Here is a 23,111-nt window from a genome sequence, read left to right as displayed (position 1 = left end):
TGATATGACTGGATGCCATGATCTTCATTTTCTGAATGTTGAGTTTTAATCCAGCTTTTTCACTCTCCTCTTTCACTTTTACCAAGAGATGCTTTACTTCCTCTTCACTTTCTGCCATGAGTGGTTGTCATCTGCATATCTGAGGTTATTATAACTCACTCTGTATTCCTAGTTTATTTTTCCATTGAACAAACATTGTGTGCCTTCTGCATGCCAGGTGCTATTCTTAGGTATGGGGATACAGAAACCAAACTGATCCAGTCCCTGTTTTGATGGGTACTACATTCAAGAGGAAAACAGACAGCCTGCATGACAGATGCATGTCTGCAGGAAGAGAAGGAGCTAGTAAAGAAAACACCGGGAAAGTTTTGCCCTAAAAGTACATTAAAGGTACTGTTTTCTTAAAAGGTAGCGTGATCGGTCAGATGCTTCCCCTTTTGTTTCTTTCAAACTCTTAAAGCCTCTGCGTGTTCCCAGACTTTCAAATGCTATCATTTTCTCCAAGTAGATATAATTGTTATTTGCATTAAAATAAACTATAATTATTTGTGGACATCTTCGGAGTATGTTAGCATATTTTCCCTGTAGGAGGAATGGTTTAAAGGACTATGATGTGGGCCCTGGCCAGGAAAGGTTTGCAAATGGCCTTCCCTTCCTTGATGGATGATTCGGTGTGGACGGGCGCTGATACATAGAGCATCAGTGGGCTCTGAATTAGGGAACTGCACTCTGTTTTCACTGTCACTTAGACCAGTTTCCTTCCACTATTTAAAATCACTGACTTTATTTTTTTTTATGATCTTTCATATCAGTTCATTGACTTGTAATCAATATAGCTCCAAGGAGCTTTTAGAATGATGACACTTTTTCTCCTGTTGAAAAGCAAAGCTATTTATCAAACAAATTATGTCCAGAAAGGTGCCAGGTAAGCCTACAATTAGACTGAAGGGTGGACTGTTTTAGTTGGCACCATTAAGAACTTTGATTTGCATCTTGTTTTATCCAAACCATTTGTGTGAGTGCTGAGGAAACTGAGGCATGAGGGCTGGTTAGTGGCAGAGGGGAAGTGCAGAACCAGATGTTTTCCCTTAACTCCCAGGGATGATTTTTCCTCTTTAGCCTCAACTTCCTCAGTTTCTGTATCAGAAGATTTGATTTGAAGTATGTGTTTTATACGGAGAAGGCAATGGCACCCCACTCCAGTACTTTTGCCTGGAAAATCCCATGGGCAGAGGAGCATGGTAGGCTGCAGTCCATGGGATTGCTAAATTTTATAATAATAGTCTACAATTATTTTAAGAGATGGAAGTCTAATTCTTTAGTATTTTTATCTGCATTTGATATTACTACTAAATCATACTGTTCAAGTAATTAAAAGATTTTACTTTTAGCTCTATGATTTTTGGGTATATTGTAGTAGTCTGCACTCCGTGGGCTTTAATCAGTCAAGATTGTTGGGGCCTACCAGATAAAAATCCAAAAGAGCTGTATATTCTATTTGAGGTGATAGATGATCTGGTCTTCCCTGGTGCCTTAGTAGTAAAGAATCTGCCTGCCGGAGTTTGAACCCTAGGTTGGAAAGATCCTCTGAAGGAGGAAACTACAACCCACTACCGTATTCTTTCCTGGGAAATCCCATGGACAGAGCAGCTGGGAGGGTCTTAGTGCATGTGGTTGCAAAAGAGTCGGACACAACTGATGAAGCTGAGTTTTATTTCCTAGGCTTATATGCCATCTGTGTATTTATTTTGATGACGTGTTGGTTCACATATCTGGCCCACTTTAATTGGGTTGTTTTCTTACTATGAAGTTTTGATTTCTTTACACATTTCAGATATTCCTTTAACGAGATATATGCAGCATACATATTTTATCCCACTATATAACAAGTCTTTTCATTCTCTAATAGTGTGTTTCTAATAGCAGAAGGTTTTAATCTTTATTACATCTGATAGGCTTTTTAAAGGATTCTGCATTTGGTATCATATCCAAGTTTTCCCTAACCTAAATTCCCAAGATCTCTTATCTTTTCTTCTCGAAATGCTATAATTAGGTTGAGATCTATGGCATATTTTGTGATGTACATGTATAGTGTGAAGTGTGAATCAAAGTCCATTGTTATCCATATGGATTTCCAGGTGTTTCAGTACAGATTTATTAAACAATTTTTTATCCATTTAATTACCTGTATATTTTCCAAAAATTAGTTGTCCATATATGTGTGTGTCTGTCTTTGAACTCTGTCCTATTTCATTGATCTATCTTGATGCCCATAACACACTGACTTGAGTAATGCACTTATATATATGCATGTGTACATATACATATGTATATGTAAAATTCAGGTAATTTGAGCCTTCCGACAGTTTTTAAGTTGTGAGTCTTGTATTTCCTTTTCATTTATAGACTACTTTCAAAATCAGCTTAACAGTTACTATAAACAGTTAGCTGGGTTTTTTTTTTTCTTTTTTGCTGTATTTATATTGGATTCATAAACTTATCAGGAGAAAATTTACAACTTTATTAAAACTTCCAACTTCTTAACAAGGCCAATGACTCCATTTGTTTCTATCAACTTCTAATTTATCTCAGCAGCATTTTGTGGGTTTTAGTATAAAGATCTTATATATTTTTTTATCAAAAGATTCATATTTTTGATAATAAGCTATAGTTTTTAATTTAGACTCTCAATTGGTTATTCTTAGTATATAGGAAGGTAGTAGATACTTGTATGGTTGTTATCTCACAACTTTGGTAAACATACTTATTGATGGTACTTCATGTGTATATTCCATTACGCTTTCTACATAGATGATGATATCATCTGGGAACAAAGGCTGTTTTATCAATACTTCCTGTGTAGTTTGATGCCTTTAATTTATGTCTAGCCATATGGCACTGGCTGGAATCTCCCATACAATGTTTAATAGAAGTATTACCAGTTACTATCCATTGCTTTTGGTAGTGTTGTTCTTGAACTTAGGGCTAAAGCATTCAATGTTTCTCTTAAGTTGTTAGTTGTAGCTTTTTTGTAGATGGATTTACTCAGGTTGAAGAATTTCCTTCCTGTTTCTAGTTTTGTTTGTTCATTTTCTTAGATGTTAGTTTTTGTCACCTGTGTTTTTTCTGTCTATTGAGATCATCATTTGTTTTCGTGTGTGTGTTCATATGATGGATTTAATTGATTTTTTCAATGTTTAGCCCACCTTTATTACTGGGACAAACTCCATATTTTGTTTTTCACTTTTATTGTTTCATATTTGTCTGGCTTATTATGAGGTAACTGATGACTTTAAAGAATTGTGTAGTAATACAAATTTTAGGATATAATAGTTCTCCATATATGTTTGCTATAATTCACCAATGTAGCATACTGGGCTTAAAGTTCTCTTTGTAGGAGAGTTTATAAAAAGTATTTCCTTTGGTAAAATTCAACTCTTTGCTGTAGCTTCCCCACCCCCCAGAGCAATTTTGTAATTCATGTCTTTGAGGGAATTAGTCATTCTCCTGTAAATCATCAATTTTAGTGATGCAACACTGTCTTAATATTAATGTTACCTTCTTCGTACTTTGATATCATCCTTTCCATTCATGTAATTAACAGTTTCTCTTATCTATTTTTTCCTCATCAGTCTCTCTAGAAGTATATCACTTTATTGATCTTTTCAAGGAAACTGACATTGGCTTCACTTATTCTCTTTTCCATTTCTAATTTAATGACTTGTACTATCAATTTTATTTCCTTTCACTTATTTTGGGCTTAATTTTCCCTCTCTTTTCTAGTTTCCAAGGTTGAAGCAAAGGTTTTAAGTTGAAATCTTCTTTACTAGAATGCATTTTTAATGCCATAAACATGCTGTTAAATATTGCTTTAGTGGCATCCTGTAAACTTTGATATGTTTTATTTTCATTCAGTGAAAATCTTTGTAATTTCCTTTATCTGTTTTGAACCATGGTTTATTTAAAAGTATGTTGTATAGATTTTAGATGTTTGGTGACTTTTGCATAATTCTGTTATGAATTTCTAATTTAATTGCACTGAAGTCATTGAACATCTTTCAGTATTTTGAATCATTTAAGTAACTATTGAGTATTCTCATGCCTGTAATATATTCTACCTTAGAAAAGGTTTTCAGTGCGCTTAGAATGTCCCCTGTAGTTGTTCTGGTTTGTTTGTACTTAGTTGCTCAGTCGCATGTCTGACACTTTGTGACCCCATGTATTGGAGCCCACCAGGCTCCTCCATCCAGGGGATTCTCCAGGGCAGAATACTGGAGTGTGTTGCCATGCCCTCCTCCAGGGGATCTTCCCAACCCAGGGATCAAACCCAGGTCTCCCGCACTGCAGGCAGATTCTTACCATCTGAGCCACCAGGGAAGACCCTCTATCGTACGTGGTGTACTCTAAGATGTGGATCATATGAATTTTCTTTGCAGTGTTTTCCAATTCTTCTATTCTTGCGGATTTTCTATCTATATATCCTACCACTTGTTGATAGAAGAATATGGACATCATTGACAAAACTGTGTATTTATCTATTTTTAAAAATTCTATCAGTTTTTTATTTTGAATCTGTTATCAGTTTTAGGACTTTTGAAAGTGAAGTTGCTCAGCCGTGTCCGATTCTTTGATGACCCCATGGACTGTAGCCTACCACACTCCGTCCATGGGTTTTTCCAGGCAAGAGTACTGGAGTGGGTTGCCATTTCCTTCTCCAGGGGATCTTCCCCACCCAGGTTTCCCGCATTGTAGGCAGATGCCTTACCCGCTGAGGCACTAGGGAAGTCCGGATGAGGACTTTTAGGGCCTATGTATCCTCTTGAAGAATTGACTTTATATCATTATAAAGTAAGCTTTTTAAAAAATTGGAGTACACTTGCATTAGAATGTTGCATTCGTTTCTGCTGTACAACAAACTGAATTAGCTATATGTATACACATATCCCCTCCCTCTTGAACTTCTCTCTCACCCCCATGCCCCATCTAGGTCACCACAGAGCACGGAGCTGAGCTCCCTGCACTGCGCAGCAGGCTTCCACCAGTTGTCTTACACTTGGCGATGCACACAGGCCAATACCAGCCTCCCAATTCACCACCTCCCCCCACACACACTTGTCCACACACCTGTGCTCTGTGTCTACATCTCTTTCCTGCCCTGTGAGTGGGTTCATCTGTATTGTTTGTCAACAGAGGATGAGATGGCTGGATGGCATCGCTGACTCTATGGACGTGAGTCTGAGTGAACTCCGGGAGTTGGTGATGGACAGGGAGGCCTGGCGTGCTGCAATTCATGGGGTCGCAGAGAGTGGGACACAACTGAGCAACTGAACTGAACTGAACTGATGTGTTAAAATGCGAGATTGTTTTTTCCTCCTTCTGACTTACTTCACTCTGTATAACAGACTCTAGGTCCATTCACATCTCTACAAATGACCCACTGTGATTCCTTTTATTTCTTAGTAATAGTCCATCTTTGCTCTGAAGTCAACATTATCTAATCTATAATATAACCACTCCAGCTTTCCAACTTCCTTGAGGCTACTGTTAAATTCAAATGTATTTTCTCAACATTTTACTTTCAACCTATTTGCTTCTTTATATTGAGGTGTTTTTTTTTTTTATGGAAAACATGTAATTAGGTCTTGCTTTTTAATCCAAACTGACAATATTTGACTCTAAATTAGCCAGTTTAGTCCTTTTAAGTTAATGTGATCATTGATATGGTCAGGTGTAGATTTATTATCTTGGCTTTTTTTTAAAACAAATGTCCATCAGTTCTCTTTTATTCCTTCCATCTTTTGTATTTTTATGATTGATTTGGCTCCTTTGTTGACCAAATTGAGCTATAATCATTTTGTAAATAACTAGTTTAGCATTTACAATATATATTTTTAACATCACTATTTGTCTACAAGTCATATTATCCCATTTCACCTCCAGTACAAGCTTCATACAGTATTATAATTCCATTTCCTTCCTCCAACCATTATGTTAATGTTTTCATGGATTTTACTTACTCATATGTTATAAACCCCACAGTAAACACTACCCTTTTAAGGAACTTATTTTTAAAAGATAGCTAAATGATAATAAATCACTTATGTACTCGCATATTTGCTAGTTCTGGTCCTCTTCATCCTATTGTGTTCATCCACATTTCTATCTGCTCTCATTTTTCTTTCCGCCTGAAATGCTTTGTTCAACACTTATTAAAGTGTGAGTTTGATGGTAATGAATTTTTCAACTTTTGTGCCGGAAAAAGTTTTTATTTATGAATTTTTTTTGGAAAATTTCACTGGGCATAGAGTTCATGACTGACATTGTTTTTCTTGTTTCCAGCTCTTTAGCAATAATCCTCCAGCTGGCATCATTTCCAAGGATTCTGCTGGGATCCTCACCTCTGGATTTTTGGGGATGTACTGTGCTTTCCTTCCTCTGGATGCTTTTGCATTGTGATATTCGTCATGTTTTAAGTGCTTTGGTTACAATGCCCGTTGCTGCAGCTCTCATCATGTTGCTTGCCCTCTCAGTTTGCTGAAATTCTTTGAACTATATATAGGTTTATAGTTTCCATCAAATTGAGAATAATTCTGGCCATTATTTTTCAAAGGTTATTATTTTTTCTTTCTCTCCTTTGTACTCACCAATTACATGTATATTAGGCCTCTATGTCATTCAATGTTTTCCCTTAGCCTATTAATGATTTTAAATTTCTCTCCTTTTCTGATGTTTAACTTGGACCTTTTAACACATTTTCTATGTCTCTATATAAATTCTTTGTATTTATAGAATATACTTTTAATAACATTTTTAATGTCCTTATCTGTTAATTTAAACATCTAGTTAAATTCTGGGTGAGTTTCATGTGGTTGATTATCCTTCTCAGTACTGGTCAATTTTTTTTTTTTATTCTTTGCTTATTCATTCTAATCTTTTTTTAAAATTAAATTATTTTTAATTGAAAGATAATTGCTTTACAGAATATTGTTGTTTTCTGTCAAATCTCAACATGAATCAGCAATAGGTGTATAAATATTCTCTCCCTTTTGAGCCTCCCCCCCCCCATTTCCCATCCCCCTTTCCACACCTTTAGGTTGATGCAGAGCCCCTGTTTGAGTTTCCTGAGACATACAGCAAATTCCTGTTGGCTATCTGTCTTACATATGGTAATGTAAGTTTCCATGTTACTCTTTCCATATATCTCACCCTCTCCTCATGTTCATAAGTCTATTATCTATGTCTATTTCTCCTTTGTTGCCCTTCAAAAATAAATTTTTCAGTACCATTTTTCTAGATTCCATATATATATGCATTAGAATACAGTATTTAACTTTCTCTTTCTGACTTACTTCACTCTGTATAATTGACTCTAGATTCATCCACCTCATTAGAACTGACTCAAATATATTCCTTTTTATGGCTGAGTAATATTCCATTGTAAATACATACCACAACTTCTTTATCCATGCAGCTATCAGTGGGCATCTAGGTTGCTTCCATGTTCTAGCTATTGTAAATAGTGCTGCAGTGCACAATGGGATACATGTGTTCTTTTCAATTTTGGTTTCCTCAGGGTCTATGCCTGAGTGGGATTGCTGGGTCATATGGTGTTTTTATTCCTATTTTTTTAAGGAATCTCCATACTGTGTTCCATAATGGCTGTATCAATTTACAATCCCACCAACAGTGCAAGAGCATTCCCTTTTCTCCACACCTGTCCCAGTATTTATGGTTTATAGACATTTTGATGATGGCCATTCTGACTGCTGTGCTGTGATATCTCATTGTAGTTTTGACTTGCATTTCTCTAATAATCAGCAATGTCAAGCATCTTTCCATGTGTTTGTTAGCCATCTGTATATCTTCTTTGGAGAAATGTCTGTTTAGGTCTTTTTCCCACTTTTTGATTGGGTTGTTTGTTTTTCTGGTATTGAGTTGTATGAGCTGCTTGCATATTTTGGAAATGAATCCTTTGTCAGTTGTTTCATTTGTTATTATTTTCTCTCATTCTGAGGAGTGTCTTTTTGTCTTTTCACCTTGCTTATAGTTTCCTTTGTTGTGTAAAAGCTTTTAAGTTTAATCAGGTGCCACTTGTTTACTTTTGTTTTTATTTCCATTACTCTAGGAGGGATTCATAGAGGATCTTGCTTTGGTTTAGGTTTGAGTGTTCTGCCTACATTTTCTTCTAAGAGTTTTTTAGTTTGTGGTCTTACATTTAGGTCTTTAATCCATTTTGAGTTTATCTTTGTTCATGGTGTTAGGAAGTGTTATAATTTCCTTCTTTTATATGTAGTTGTCCAGTTTTTCCAGCACCATTTATTGAAGAGGCCGTCTTAGCCCCATTGTATAGTCTTGCCTCTTTTGTCAAAAATAAGGTACCCATATGTACCTGGATTGTTTCTGGGCCTTCTATCTTGTTCCATTGGTCTATATTTCTGTGTGTGTGTGTTTTTGTTTTTTTGGTTTTTTTTTGCCAGTACCATACTGTCTTGACGACTGTAGCTTTGTAGTCTAATCTGAAGTAAGGAACGTTGATTCCTCCAGTTCCATTCTTCTTTCTGAAGACTGCTTTGGCTGTTTGGGGTCTTTTGTGTTTCCATATGAATTGTGAAAGTTATTGTTCTAGTTCTGTGAAAAAAGCCATGGGTAAACTAATGGGGATAGCATTGAAGCTGTAGATTGAGTTTGGTAGTATAGTTATTTCCACAACATTGATCCTTCCTACCCAGGAACGTGGACTATCTTTCCATCTGTTATGTAATTTTTTATTTCTTTCATCAGTGTCTTATAATTTTCTGTGTATGGTTCTTTTTTCTCCTTAGGTAAGTTTATTGCTAGATATTTTATTCTTTTTGTTGTAGTGGTGAAAGGAATTGATTCCTTAATTTCACTTTCTGATTTTTCATTGTTAGTATGTAGAAATGCAACTGATTTCTGTGTGTTGATTCTGCCTCCTGTGACTTTGCTAAATTCACTGATTAGTTCTAGGAATTTTCTGATAGTATCTTTAGGGCTTTCTATGTACAGTATCATGTAATCTGCAAACAGTGAGACCTTTACTTCTTTTCCGATCTGGATTCCTTTTATTTCTTTTTCTTCTCTGATTGCTATAGCTAGAACTTTGAAAATTATGTTGAATAATAGTGATGAGAATGGACCCCCTCGTCTAATCCCTGATCTTAGGGGGAGATGATTTCAGTTTTTCACCAGTGTGAATAATGTTTCTGTAGGCTTATCATATATGGCCTTTACTGTGTTGCTGTATGTTCCTTCTATGCACATTTTTTGAAGTGTTTTTAATCATTAGTGGGTATTGAATTTTGTCAAAGGCTTTTTCTGCATCAATTGAGATTGTCATTTGGTTTTCATCTTTCAATTTGTTGATGTCATGTATCACATTGATTGATTTGCATATATTGAAGAATCCATGCATCCCTGGAATAAACCCAAATTGATCATGGTGTATCAGCTTTTTAATATGTTGTTGAATTCTGTTTGCAAAAATGTTGTTGAGAATTTTTGCATCTATGTTCATCAGTGATATTGGCCTATAGTTTTCTTCTTCTTCTTTTTTTTTTTTTTGTATTGTCTTTGTCTGGTTTTGGTATCTGGGAGATGGTGGCCTTCTATAAAGAGTTTGGAAATGTTCCTTTTCTGCAATTTTTTGAAAGAGTTTTAGAGGATAGGCATTAGCTCTTCTCTAAATGTTTGATAGAATTATTCAGTATCCTGGGCTATTTTTGGGGGGAGGGGGAGATTTTGACCACAGCTTCAATTTCAGTGCTTGTAACTGGGCTGTTCGTGATTTCTATTTCTTCCTGGTTCAGATTAAACTTTTCTAAGAATCTGCCCGTTTCTTCCTGGTTATCTTTTTTTTTTTTTTTTTTTTTTTTTTGCTGTATAGTTGTCCATAGTAGTCTCTTATATTCCTTTGTCTCTCTGCATTTTCTGTTGTAACCTCTCCTTTTTCATTTCCAATTTTGTTGATTTGATTCTATCTTTTTTTCTTGATGAGTCTGGCTAAAGGTTTGTCAATTTTGTTTATCTTCTCAAAGAACCAGTTTTTAGCTTTATTAACCTTCACTATTGTTTCTTTTATTTCATTTTCATTTATTTCTGTTCTGATTTTATGATTTCCTTCTGCTAATTTTGGGGGTTTTCTGTTCTTTTTCCAGTTCTTTTAGTTGTAAAATTAGATTGTCTATTTGATGTTTTTCTTGTTTCTTGAGGTAGGTCCATCTAGTCAGAGCTATGATTTTACCAGTAGTCATGTATGGATGTGAGACTTGGACTATAAAGAAAGCTGAGCACCAAAGAATTGATGCTTTTGAACTGTGGAGTTGGAGAAGACTCTTGAGAGCCCCTTGGACTGCAAGGAGATCCAGCCAGTCCATCCTAAAGGAAATCAGTCCTGAAAATTCATTGAAAGGCCTGATGCTAAAGGTGAAACTCCAATACTTTGGCTACCTGATGCAAAGAACTGACTCACTGGAAAAGTCCCTGTTGCTGGGAAATATTGAATGTGGGAGGAGAAGGGGACGACAGAGGATGAGATGGTTAGATGTCATCACCGACTCAATGGGCATCAATTTACTCAATTTGAGTAAACTCAGGGAGTTGGTGATGGACAGGGAAGCCTGGCATGCTGTTATAGTCCATGGGGCCACAGAGTCAAACATGACTGAGTGACTGAACTGAACTGAACAGAGGTTGGATTATAGTGCTATAAATTTCCCTCATATAACTACTTTTGCTGCAGCCCATATGTTTTGAGTCATCGTGTTTTCATCGTCATTTGTTTCTAGAAATTTTTTTTTATTTCCCTTTTGATTTCTTCAGTAACCTGTTCATTATTTGGAAACATATTGTTTAACCTCCATGTGTTTGTGTTTTTTACAGTTTCATTTTTCCTGTAATTGATATCTAGTCTCAAAGCATTGTTGTTGGTAAAGATGTTTGATATAATTTCAATTTTCTTAAATGTACTGTGGTTTGATTTGTGACGCAAGATGTGGTCTATCCTGGAGAATGTTCCATGTGCACTTGAGAAGAAGGTGTATTCTTCTGCATTTGGATGCAATGTCCTGAAGGTATCAGTGAGATCCGTCTCATCTAATGCGTCATTTAAGACTTGTGGTTCCTTATTAATTTTCTGTTGTGGTGATGTGTCCATTGGTGTGAGTGGGGTGTTAAAGTCTCCTACTGTGTGAGTGTCAGTTTCTCCTTTTATGTGTTAGTGCTCATCTTGTGTATTGAGGTGCTCCTGTTGAGTGCATAGATATTTATAATTGTTATGTCTTCCTCTTGAATTGATCCCTTGATTATTATGTAGTGTCCTTTCCTATCTCTTTCAGTCTTCTTTATTTTAAGGTCTATTTTGTCTGATGTGAGGATTGCTACTCCAGCTTTCTTTTGCTTCCCATTTGCATGGAATATATGTTTCCATTCTCTCACTTTCAGTCTATACATGTCTTTAGGTCTGAAGTGGGTTTCTTGTGCAAAGAATATACATGGGTCTTCTTTTTGCATCCATTCAGCCAATCTATGTCTTTTGGTTGGAGGGTTTAATCCATTTACATTTAAAGTAATTATGGATATATATGTTCCTATTGCCATTTTCTTAATTGTTTGGGGTTGATTTTGTAGACCTCTTTATTCTTTTTTATTTCTTGATTATGTAAGTCCCTTTAACATTTGTTGTAAAACTAGTTTGGTGGCACTGAATCTCTTAACTTTTGCTTGTCTGAAAATCTTTTTATTTCTCCATCAATTTTAAATGAGATCTTTGCCAGATAGAGTAGTGTTGATTGTAGATTTTTCCTTTTCAACACTTTAAATATATCCTGCATTCCCTTCTGGCCTGCAGAGTTTCTGCTGAAAGATCAGCTGTTAAGTGGATGGGGTTTCCTTTGTATATTACTTGTTGTTTTTAATATTCTTTCTTTGTGTTTAATCTTTGTTAGTGTGATTAGTATGTGTCTTGGTGTGTTTCTCTTTCAGTTTATCCTGTATGGGACTCTGCACCTCTTAGACTTGACTGATTATTTCCTTTTTCATGTTGCGGGAATTGTTAACTACAAACTCTTTGAAAATTTTCTCATACCCTTTCTTTTTCTCTTCTTCTTCTGGGACCCCTATAGTTCAAACGTTGGTGCATTTGATATTGTTTCAGAGATATCTGGGACTATCCTCAGTTCTTTTCATTCCTTTTACTATTCTGCCCTTCAGAAGTTACTTCCACTATTTTACCTTCCAGCTCACTGATTTGTTATTCTGTTCCAGATATTCTGCTATTGATTCCTTTTAGAGTATTTTTCTATTTCAGTAATTGTGTTGTTTGCCTCTGTATGCTTATCCTTTATTTTTTCTAGATCTTTGTTAATGATTCTTGCATTTTCTCCATTGTGTTTTCAAGGTTTTTGGTCATCTTTACCATCATTATTCTGAATTCTTTTTCAGGTAGTTTGCCTACTTTATTTTAATTTATTTGGTCTTCTGTGTTTCTAGTTTGTCCTTCACTTGTGCAGTATTTCTCTGCCTTTTCATTATTTATTTTTCTAAACTTACTGTGTTTGAGATTTCCTTTTCTCAGGCTTCAAGGTTGAATTCTTTTTTGCTTTTGGTTTCTGCCCCCCTAAGGTTGGTGAACTGGTTTGTGTAAGCTTCATATAGGGTGAGATTTATACTGTATTTTTTTTTTCTTTTCTTTTGATGGGCAAGGCTGACTGAGGTCGTAATCCTGTCTGCTGATGATTGCATTTGTGGTTTTATTTGGTTTGTTGTTTAGATGAGGCCTCCTGCACAGGGTGTTACTGGTGGTTGGGTGATGCCAGGACTTGTACTTAGGTGGTTTCCTTTGTGTGAGTTCTCACTATTTGATACTCCCTAGGGCTAGTTTTCTGGTAGTCTAGGATCTTGCTGTCAGTGTTCCCACTCCAAAGGCTTGGGGCTTGATTTCTGGTCAGGAAAAAAGATTCCAGAAGTGGTTTGTTATGGCATTAAGAGACATTAAATCACATACCCCAAAACAAGAAACCAAAGATGAGCCACAGGCAAATGGCAGTTATAAAATCAGGCAAATAATAACTAAAATAATGAAATGTACACATATACATATATGTCCATAAGCAAAATCAAACTGTCCAACAAAAATAACGTACAGCAGATTGACCCTGCGAACAAAGGAAACCAAAAATTATGTCTACCAGTTAAGAACAAAACTAAATGAAGCAAAAACTAGAAAACAAAACTAAAGCAAGGTGCCAAGTGGGGAATAAAGCAGTGAAAACAAAAGCTAACAAGTGTGGTGAGAGGAAAGGAAAGAAAGAATAGATATGCAAAGTTCAATAGAGGTAGATAAAGAAGATTTATATACATCAAAAATTAACTGCAAGAACAATAGGAAGAGAAAGCAAAGGAATAAATGTACAAGAATAATAAGTTAAAAATTAAAAATTAAAATTAAAAATTACTAGAAAGAAAAAGGAAGAGGAAAGAGAAGATTAAAAAAAAAAGGAAAACTCCACAGACTGCAAAGGCCCAGTGCAGAGGCAGCAGTTTATAACAACACCAAAATGTGTGATTGAAAAAAAAAATTCAAAGCTTAATTAGGTTTCATAGTGCCAATAAAACTGACAACTACAACAGAGGAGGGGAAAAAAAGAAAATCCACAAGAAAATACAGAACAAGTCAAAACATAGGAATAATAAATACTTTTCTTGAGTCACTGCTGTCAGAGTTCTTTCCCTCCCTGTGAGTCACGGTCCACCTCACCTCCCTAGAATGCCCCCCAATTTTGTGCTGGTCTCTGAACCTGCTGGGGGGCAGCTAAGATTCTAATCTAGTCCTAATCCTGTGTGTTCTTGCCTCCAATGTCCACAGCTATCAGAACTAGGTTGTTTTCTTTTCTGGGGGCTCTCAGTGTCCTTTTATATATTCCGTAAACACAGAGTCTGCCTAGTTGATCCTGTGTGTTTAATCTGCAGCTTGCGGGAAGGTTTGGGGTCTTCTTCCTTAGCCACACTGCCCCTGGGTTTCAATTGTGGTTTTATGTACACCTCTGCAGTGGGGTTTGCTCCTGAGGCTGCCCTGGAAGACTTGGGTCTGCCTGGAGATGGCCAGGTGTGGAGGTGGTGCAGCTGCTTGGATCGCAGGGGTTCTGGCAGCACCAGGTACTCAGGGGAATTGGCGGCTAGGGCACCAGCAAATATAGTGATCTAGAAGGGTATTTTCCCGGTTGGATCTTCCCTGTAGCTCACACAGTAAAAAATCTGCCTGCAATGCAGGAGACGTGGGTTTGATCCCTGGATTGGGAAGATCCTCTGGAGAAGGGAATGGCAACTCACTCCAGTATCCTTTCCTGGAGAATCCCACATACAGAGGAGCCTGGCAGGCCACAGTTTATGGGGTCACAAAGATTCAGACACAACTCAGTGAGTAACACAACCTTACTACTACTAAAAGGGTATACAGTATTGGCCAATACACTCCAGGATTCTTGCCTGGAGAACCCCCCTGACAGGGAAGCCTAGCAGGCCACAACCCACAGGGTTGCAAAGAGTTGGACAAGCCAAAACGATCCCACATGTATAGATGCAAGACTTCTTTTTTTTTTTTTTTTTTTTTTTTTGGCCTGTGGCAGCTCTGCCCTATGAGGGTTGAGCGTGCAAGTGGCACAGCTGCTTGGGTCATGTGGCCCCTGGTGGCTCCAAATGTGCAGGGACACAGATTGCCTCAGCTGCAGGAGTCATGGCTCTTTCAGAGTCTCTTTTCACACTTACAGTAGCTGGTGACCAGAAGTCCTCTTTGGCTAATCTCTCTCCATATCTCTGCCCATTCAGGCACTTAGAGGATTCCCTTGCCTGGGGTCCTTCTCTGTTGTTCGGCATGTCAGGCACATAAAGGGGGCCCTTAGCTGGTGTCCTACTCTGTAGATAGGCACATCAGTCACTTAAAGGGGCACCCTGGGTGCGGCCCTACTCTGTAGTTCAGAGCGTCAGGTGCTTGATGGGCCAGCCTCTCTATTGTTCAGCTGCAGATGCTGGGGTGTAGGGAGAGAGAGGCTCTGGTGATGGCTCCACCCCCTACACCTGACTCAGCAGTATCGCCTTGCTTCCATGGCGGCTTGGCTTTCCTCCAGGGGCATTTCCCACCACAATCTCCTCCCTCACCTCCTCTAGATCAGTCTCTCTGCAATCAACAGCAGCCCTCTCCCTGGGATCACTCCACAATCCCTATACTCCGGCTCCCAGCTGCTGTGCCTTCTAAGGGACCTGCACTCCTGTCTGGGGTATGTATGGCTATGGCAAGGACTGTCTGATTCTCATTCCATTCAGGCTGCCACAGAGCAGCTGTCTCACTCTGAGCCTTAAGCGTTTCTTCTCTGACTCAGACAATTGCCCTGATGTGGGGATGGAACCCGGGCTGCAGTTCCCACACCAGCCAATGGCAAGTGCAGTCCTACCGAAACACCTCTCTTTCCCCCTAGTTCCTTCATTCACTGAGCTTTGCATGGTTCTGAAAGAGATGGGAATACCAGACCACCTGACCTGCCTCTTGAGAAACCTATATGCAGGTCAGAAAGCAACAGTTAGAACTGGACATGGAACAACAGACTGGTTCCAGATAGGAAAAGGAGTATGTCAAGGCTGGATATTGTCACCCTGCTTATTTAACTTATGTACAGAGTACATCATGAGAAACGCTGGGCTGGAAGAGCACAAGCTGGAATCCAGATTGCCAGGAGAAATATCAATAACCTCAGATATGCAGATGACACCACCCTTATGGCAGAAAGTGAAGAAGAACTAAAAAGCCTCTTGATGAAAGTGAAAGAGGAGAGTGAAAAATTTGGCTTAAAGCTCAACATTCAGAAAATGAAGATCATGGCATCTGGTCCCATCACTTCATGGGAAATAGATGGGGAAATAGTGGAAACAGTGTCAGACTTTATTTTGGGGGGCTCCAAAATCACTGTGGATGGTGATTGCAGCCATGAAATTAAAAGACACTTACTCCTTGGAAGGAAAGTTATGACCAAACTAGATAGCATATTGAAAAACAAAGACATTACTTTGCCAACAAAGGTCCGTCTAGTCAAGGCTATGGTTTTTCTACTGGTCACGTATGGATGTGAGAGTTGGACTGTGAAGAAAGCTGAGCGCCAAAGAATTGATGCTTTTGAACTGTGGTGTTGGAGAAGACTCTTGAGCGTCCCTTGGCCTGCAAGGAGATCCAACCAGTCCATTCTGAAGGAGATCAGCCCTGGGTATTCTTTGAAAGGACTGATGCTAAAGCTGAAACTCTAATACTTTGGCCACCTGATGCAAAGAGTTGACTTATTGGAAAAGACTGATGCTGGAAGGGATTGGGGGCAGAAGGAGAAGGGGATGACAGAGGATGAGATGGCTGGATGGCATCACCGACTCGATGGACAAGAGTTTGGGTGAACTCTGGAAGCTGGTGATGGACAGGGAGGCTTGGCACGCTGGACTTCATGGGGCTGCAAAGAGTCGGACACAACTGAGTGACTGAACTGAATATATTCTTTTTCACTGGCCAGATACTCCTTTCTGCTCTCAGCTGCTCTGCATGCAGTTCTGTGTCAGAAGGTGTATTCCTAATGTATCCGTGGAGAGAGATGTGCTCCCCTTCATCTACTTCTCCATGATCTTGTTCTTTGTATCCTAATCTTTTATAATATATTTTGTGAATTTACCCTTTTATTTCCTGGCTTTTTTTCTGTATAGATTTTTATGAATTTTGATCTGAGATGTAAATTTCCTGAAAACTTTGTTTGATTCTTGGTTTGGGATATAGCACCAGAGTGGTGGTTGCTGCTGCTGCTGCTGCTAAGTCACTTCAATCATGTCCGACTCTGTATGACCCCGTAGATGGCAGCCCACCAGGCTCCTCCGTCCATGGGATTTTCCAGGCAGGAGTACTGGAGTGAGGTGCCATTTCCTTCTCTGAGAATGGTGTTTAGCCTAGCACTAATTATTCTCCATTCATGGCTCCTTTTGTGTACTTCATTCACTGGCTCATGGATTATGAGGTTTTCTGGCTTATCAAATGGGGACAGACTATATTCTCAGGCCTAGGTAAGCACTGGACAAGCTTAACTTTAACCCTCTCATTTATTTACCTATTGGGGGTAATTTTCTCTCATGTACTCAATTCAATTAGTACTCTGTCAAACAATCGAGAGAAGTCCTGCATATTTATCTAGCTTTCTCTATCTGCATAGAATTTTATTCTCCTCTACATTTTTCTGCAAACTCTTTGCCTTTCAGTAGAATCTTCAGCTCTTCCATCTCAGAGACAGTTTCCTGTTTCCTTACCTGGAAATTCAGGGCAATATACTGGAGAGATCATAGTATCATTTCCTTCTCACATCTCAATGGTCAGTCTCCTTTTTTGTCTTAATTTTTTGGTTGTTTACAATGGGTAGATGAATCCTGGGCCATTTCCTGAATTTTGGCTAGAAGCAATAGTCTTCAGCCTATTACTGAGAATCTGATTTGGTTATAAAAGTAATAATTATTAAAAACATTCCTCTTTGGTAAAACATATTGAAATATTGACACATTGATATTAGAGTGTTTCAGAAAGCTGCAAAAATATTGTATTGCAAGCCTTCATTTGGGTTGAGTCACAGTCCTTTTATACAAAATTACTAACTTTATGATTTTCTTCTCAAAACTTTGTAGAGTGTTATGAGAAGTAAAATTTTGGCCCATAAACTGCAATTACTTGGAACTCTTTTTCTATGAAGCCTGATGTCACTCATATATCAGAAAAGAAACCCAGAACTCTGGCATGGTAAACATGTGTGAGACATTTTTATTTTTGGCCTGGACTCTTTGCAAATCATAAGATTTCTCTGAGTTTGTATTCTCAAATAAAAAATAAGCATGTGATCCAAAATACTATGAATGCCGAAATAGACTCCTATACAAAATAGGAGTTACAAACACTTTACAAGTGAATATGCTAAGAAGAAAGATAATTGAAGTAGTAAAATATTTAAGGACTTAGGGTGAAGGATAGTGGGGCTCATGTTAACACTGAGGGTTCACCTTGAAGTCCAGCTACTTTCAACAGAGGAAGATCATCTTAATCCTGAAACACACAGAAAATATTCCAGAAATGGAAACAATAAGAGAAAGAAAATAGATCTTAAAATAGCTTGAGTTGTATATGCACACCTTTTGTTATAAATGTAATTATTACTGTAGGGAAAAACACATTATGTAACAAAACACTTAAAAATAATTTCACACGTTGTGGGTGTGTCAGTATAAATACAAGGTGCTTGAGAACTTCCTTATGTTTTTACTTTAAACATTATATTCAACTTTGGTTTTATTGATAAGTAAAGCAAAGAGCAAAATGCATTTATTTAAATAAAGTCAAGTTCATATAAGACATTTATTTCCTGATACTAAATATTTGTAGGAATTTATTTGCATGAAACTGTTATATATGTAACTTGAAAAATTGATATAACATAATGCATATAACTCATCGTGGAGTCGGCAATAGAATTAACTTTGCAATCTCAATGAAAAGAATGGCTCTCATTCGTCCTTTACTTTTTAAAAAAGTACAACGTTCCTTGGTATCCTCTTTCATTTTTTGACTTTGAAGTTAGAGGAATTTTCTTTATCAAATTAATAAAAACTGACAGCTAATCACAGTGTCCATTGTTCAAGGGGTAGAAAAATTAAGCGAAGATAAATTGATAAAATATATTTCAGAGGCCTTTCCATTTTCTTATCTTTTAATGAACTTGATCGTTTTAAAGCCCTTCCATCATTTTAGGTGTTCTCTCTTAAATATGGTAGGTTCTGAAGAAATTTCAACCTAATTTTGTTCCTCACTCTGCTCTTTGAGCCTAGAGATTGAAACTTTCTAGAAAGGCATTTTGGGGTTTATGAAGCTACATCTGGGAAAGTCTATGGCAAAACTTTGATCTCAGTAGGAAAAATAGCAGGATCTCAGAGCCAAATTCTAGTAATCTGTGTTCATGTTTCTTTCCCCTGTGGCTTAAAAACTCAGAACTTTTTCACGTTCTCAAGTTTGATACTTTTGTTAATTATTTAATTTGCATTTATAGGAATTTTCTATATTAAAATTAATATTAAATTTTGTAGAATATATTTTGTTGTGAATTTAAAAGATACCCTTATTACATAATCATAGCATTTTTCTTTATATATACCTATGGTACAGGTGTATTTACATGAACATAAGATTGACTTAAGCTTTATGTGAAGTTCAAGTTTGAAATCAATCTTAAGTATGAAATTGATAGGACTTGAATGATTTTTTTAAAAAGCTAAAACTGCGTTGTCTAATTCTTTGATTGGGTCTTAATGATGTGTTATGCAACTTATAACTCTGTCATAAAAACTTTAAGACTGTGTCACTAAAATAAAACATCTTGTTAAAAACTATTTCATCCTGGCAAAAGTAAAGATGGGGCAAAACTTAAAAAAAAAAACAATGCACCAAAGTTAATAAAAAATTGTTTTTCTCTGTTTTGTAATTGGGGAAAATGCCAATATGGCAAGTATTAGTTTGTTCCCTTCTTTTAAGTTATTTCGGTATGCTTTTGGTTGGAAAACAATTAACTTTTTGTCTTCTCTGAACTTCTAACTACCAGTTGATGAAATAAGCTGTATATTGAAAACTACTCTGGACTACTCAAACCATCTATGTGTGATAACAAGGCATTTTGTAACAGTTTGGTTTGGTTTGTACAAGAGACACTGACATTTTAAATGAGGAAACCTCAAGGGATGGGATGAAATATACTAGAAATTCTTAAGGTTGGATCTCATCTACAGTTTCAAAGCATTGTTCTTACAACCCTATTCTTTTGCTCACATCTTTAAAGAATACAAAACTACAGAGAGCAAAGGATAAAATTTAATTTGTGCAGACCCTGATTTGGGGATGCTTAGTAAATAGCAAAGCAATGCTGTAACAGAAAAATAGAAAGTTTCAGTATCTTTTTCTCCAGGGGTCTCCGGAGAAGGTGAAGGTCATTGTTTAGTTGACATCTGAATTTATCATTTCCCCTTCTATTCTTTAGCACAACTTATTAGTTGAATTTAGATCTAGGTGATTCTATTGTCCTGAATAGATAAACAAATACTGGAATTTTTCACATTCCTACAAAAGGTATGTGCGGTATTTATTGTTTAAATAAATATGTGGTATTTGAAATGCATATGGGGTCCTGTACTCTGAGGTTTATTTAATAATTCAAAGAAAATCAGTGATAAAGAGAGCAATACATTGAGTGAATTGCTTATCAATTTTGTTAATAGAATTTAATGAAGGGAATTGGTTGTATAATATATAACATGTTTTTTAATGAAAGTGGTTTTATCTGAGTAATTAAAGTTTGTGTTATCTATCACAATATGATGGATTATTTATCTTCTAAGTGTATACCAATTTATAAATCCTATTTCTATGCCTTAAGCAGCTGAATTAGAAACACGGATTGTCTCTGAGGAAGCAAAAATTAGAAATTGGTGTGAATATAAAAGAATTGATACAGATCACAGTCCTTGGTGACCCTGGTAGCTTCATTACCAGCATACTGAAAAAGATGAGTCAGAAATGTGTCTATAACATTGGTTACTTTGGTATTTTTATATTAGAAACAATACTTAGACTTGATAGTAATTTCCATCCAATTATTTTACATATTTTGGGAATTAGGTAAAATTTTCCTCTTGAACAAGTTTGTTGAAATATTTCAAAAGTTTTTCATTTTATTGATAAGGAGATCCTCTAAAGTTTAATATCTAAATTTTTTCTGCTGAAAATTTAAATTCTTGAAGGTTACAGTATCTGCCTGCATTTAGAACATATAGCCATCAATTGTACTGCTGATGATCAGCATTACTTATTTTCTTAATTAGTGAAGTAATGGATTAAAATAGTGATAGGTGATTTATTTATGAAAATAAGCCATGAAGAGGTTAATACCCATCATACATATATTGGAGATAAGTTAACTTTGATCTAATCATTCAGTTTAGTTCAGTCACTCAGTCATGTCTGACTCTTTGCGACCTTATGAACCACAGCACGCCAGGCCTCCCTGTCCATCACCATCTCCCGGGGTTCACTCAGACTCACGTCCATCGAGTCCATGATGCCATCCAGCCATCTCATCCTTGGTCATCCTCTTCTCCTCCTGCCCCTAATCCCTCCCAGCATCAGAGTCTTTTCCAATGAGTCAGCTCTTCGCATGAGGTGGCCAAAGTACTGGAGTTTCAGCTTCAGCATCAGTCCTTCCAAAGAAATCCCAGGGCTGATCTCCTTCAGTATGGACTGGTTGGATCTCCTTGCAGTCCAAGGGACGCTCAAGAGTCTTCTCCAACACCGCAGTTCAGAAGCATCAATTCTTCGGCGCTCAGCCTTCTTCACAGTCCAACTCTCACATCCATACGTGACCACAGGAAAAAACCATAGCTTTGACTAGACGGACCTTAGTCAGCAAAGTAATGTCTCTGCTTTTGAATATGCTAGCTAGGTTGGTCATAACTTTTCTTCCAAGGAGTAAGTGTCTTTTAATTTCATGGCTGCACTCACCATCCGCAGTGATTTTGGAGCCCCCCAAAATAAAGTCTGACACTGTTTCCACTGTTTCGCCATCTATTTCCCATGAAGTGATGGGACCAGATGCCATGATCTTTGTTTTCTGAATGTTGAGCTTTAAGCCAAATTTTTCACTCTCCTCTTTCACTTTCATCAAGAGGCTTTTTAGCTCCACTTCACTTTCTGCCATAAGGGTGGGATCATCTGCATATCTGAGGTGATTGATATTTCTCCCAGCAATCTTGATTCCAGCTTGTGTTTCTTCCAGTCCAGCGTTTCTCATGATGTACTCTGCATAGAAGTTAAATAAGCAGGGTGACAATATACAGCCTTGACGTACTCCTTTTCCTATTTGGAACCAGTCTGTTGTTCCATGTCCACTTCTAACTGTTGCTTCCTGACCTGCATACAGATTTCTCAAGAGGCAGGTCAGGTGGTCTGATCATTGCTTCACCCATTTTGTCATTACTCCTGGTCCTTATTTTTCTAAAATTGGTGCTTAGTCCCTCAGTTGCATCCAACACTTTACGACCAGGCTCCTCTGTCCATGAATATACCAGTCAAGAATACCGGAGTGTGTTGCCATTTCCTTCTCCTGGGGATCTTCCTGAACCAGATCTTCCTGACAGCAAACCCACCTACGTCTCCTGTACTGGCAGGCGGATTCTTTACCACTGAGCCGCTGGGATTTTCTTAGGCATAGGATTGAAGCTAACCCCCAGGGAGCTTTTGGTGCTTTGATTTAGGTGGCCGGAAGCTACACCATAAACCAGAGCTTCTCAATATGTGTTGAATGACTGGTTTATATTTTATTTTTTTAAATTTCCAATCCATTGGAAACTGAAAGGAGATATTTAAGGTAATTTAAGAATGAACAGAATAATTGCTTCAGTTTTTGTTCAAAAATAACCCAGTGATGTTACACTTTTCATGACTATCTTCAATCTTTCCACAGTCATTAAAATTAAATGATCTTTTAATGAAATAATTTTAACACTATTATTTTTTCTTTCCTTTGTTTCTTTCTGTTATTTATTTATTTATTTTTAAATAAATGGCCAACTTACCTTAAAGCTTCAGTATTGTAAAATGATCCGAGCACATAACGTCCACCACTTGTGATTTTGACAGCACACTAACTGGTCTATACCTTGTTCAATAAGACAAGCTCACTGATCCCATTTTAGGTTGTTGCACCAATGTCAAATTGCTGTATAAGTGTCTAAATACTTACTTTCCATTTCTGTACTTAAGTCGTTATGGACCAAAACCAAACAATTCATGATCACTAGGAGCAATCCTGAAGAAGGAAATGGCAACCCACTCCAGTATTCTTGCCTGGAGAATCCCAGGGACGGAGGTGCATGGTGGGCTGTCATCTATGGTGTCGCACAGAGTTGGACACGACTGAAGTGACTTAGCAGCAGCAGCAGCAGGAGCAATCCTGAAGGACGCTTTGTATAGCACTGTTCTAGGGAGCAATAGCTCT

The sequence above is a fragment of the Ovis canadensis genome, chromosome 5 (assembly GCF_042477335.2).
Source record: "Ovis canadensis isolate MfBH-ARS-UI-01 breed Bighorn chromosome 5, ARS-UI_OviCan_v2, whole genome shotgun sequence".
NCBI classification, from domain to species: Eukaryota; Metazoa; Chordata; class Mammalia; order Artiodactyla; family Bovidae; genus Ovis; species Ovis canadensis.
This window is presented reverse-complemented; position numbering follows the sequence as displayed.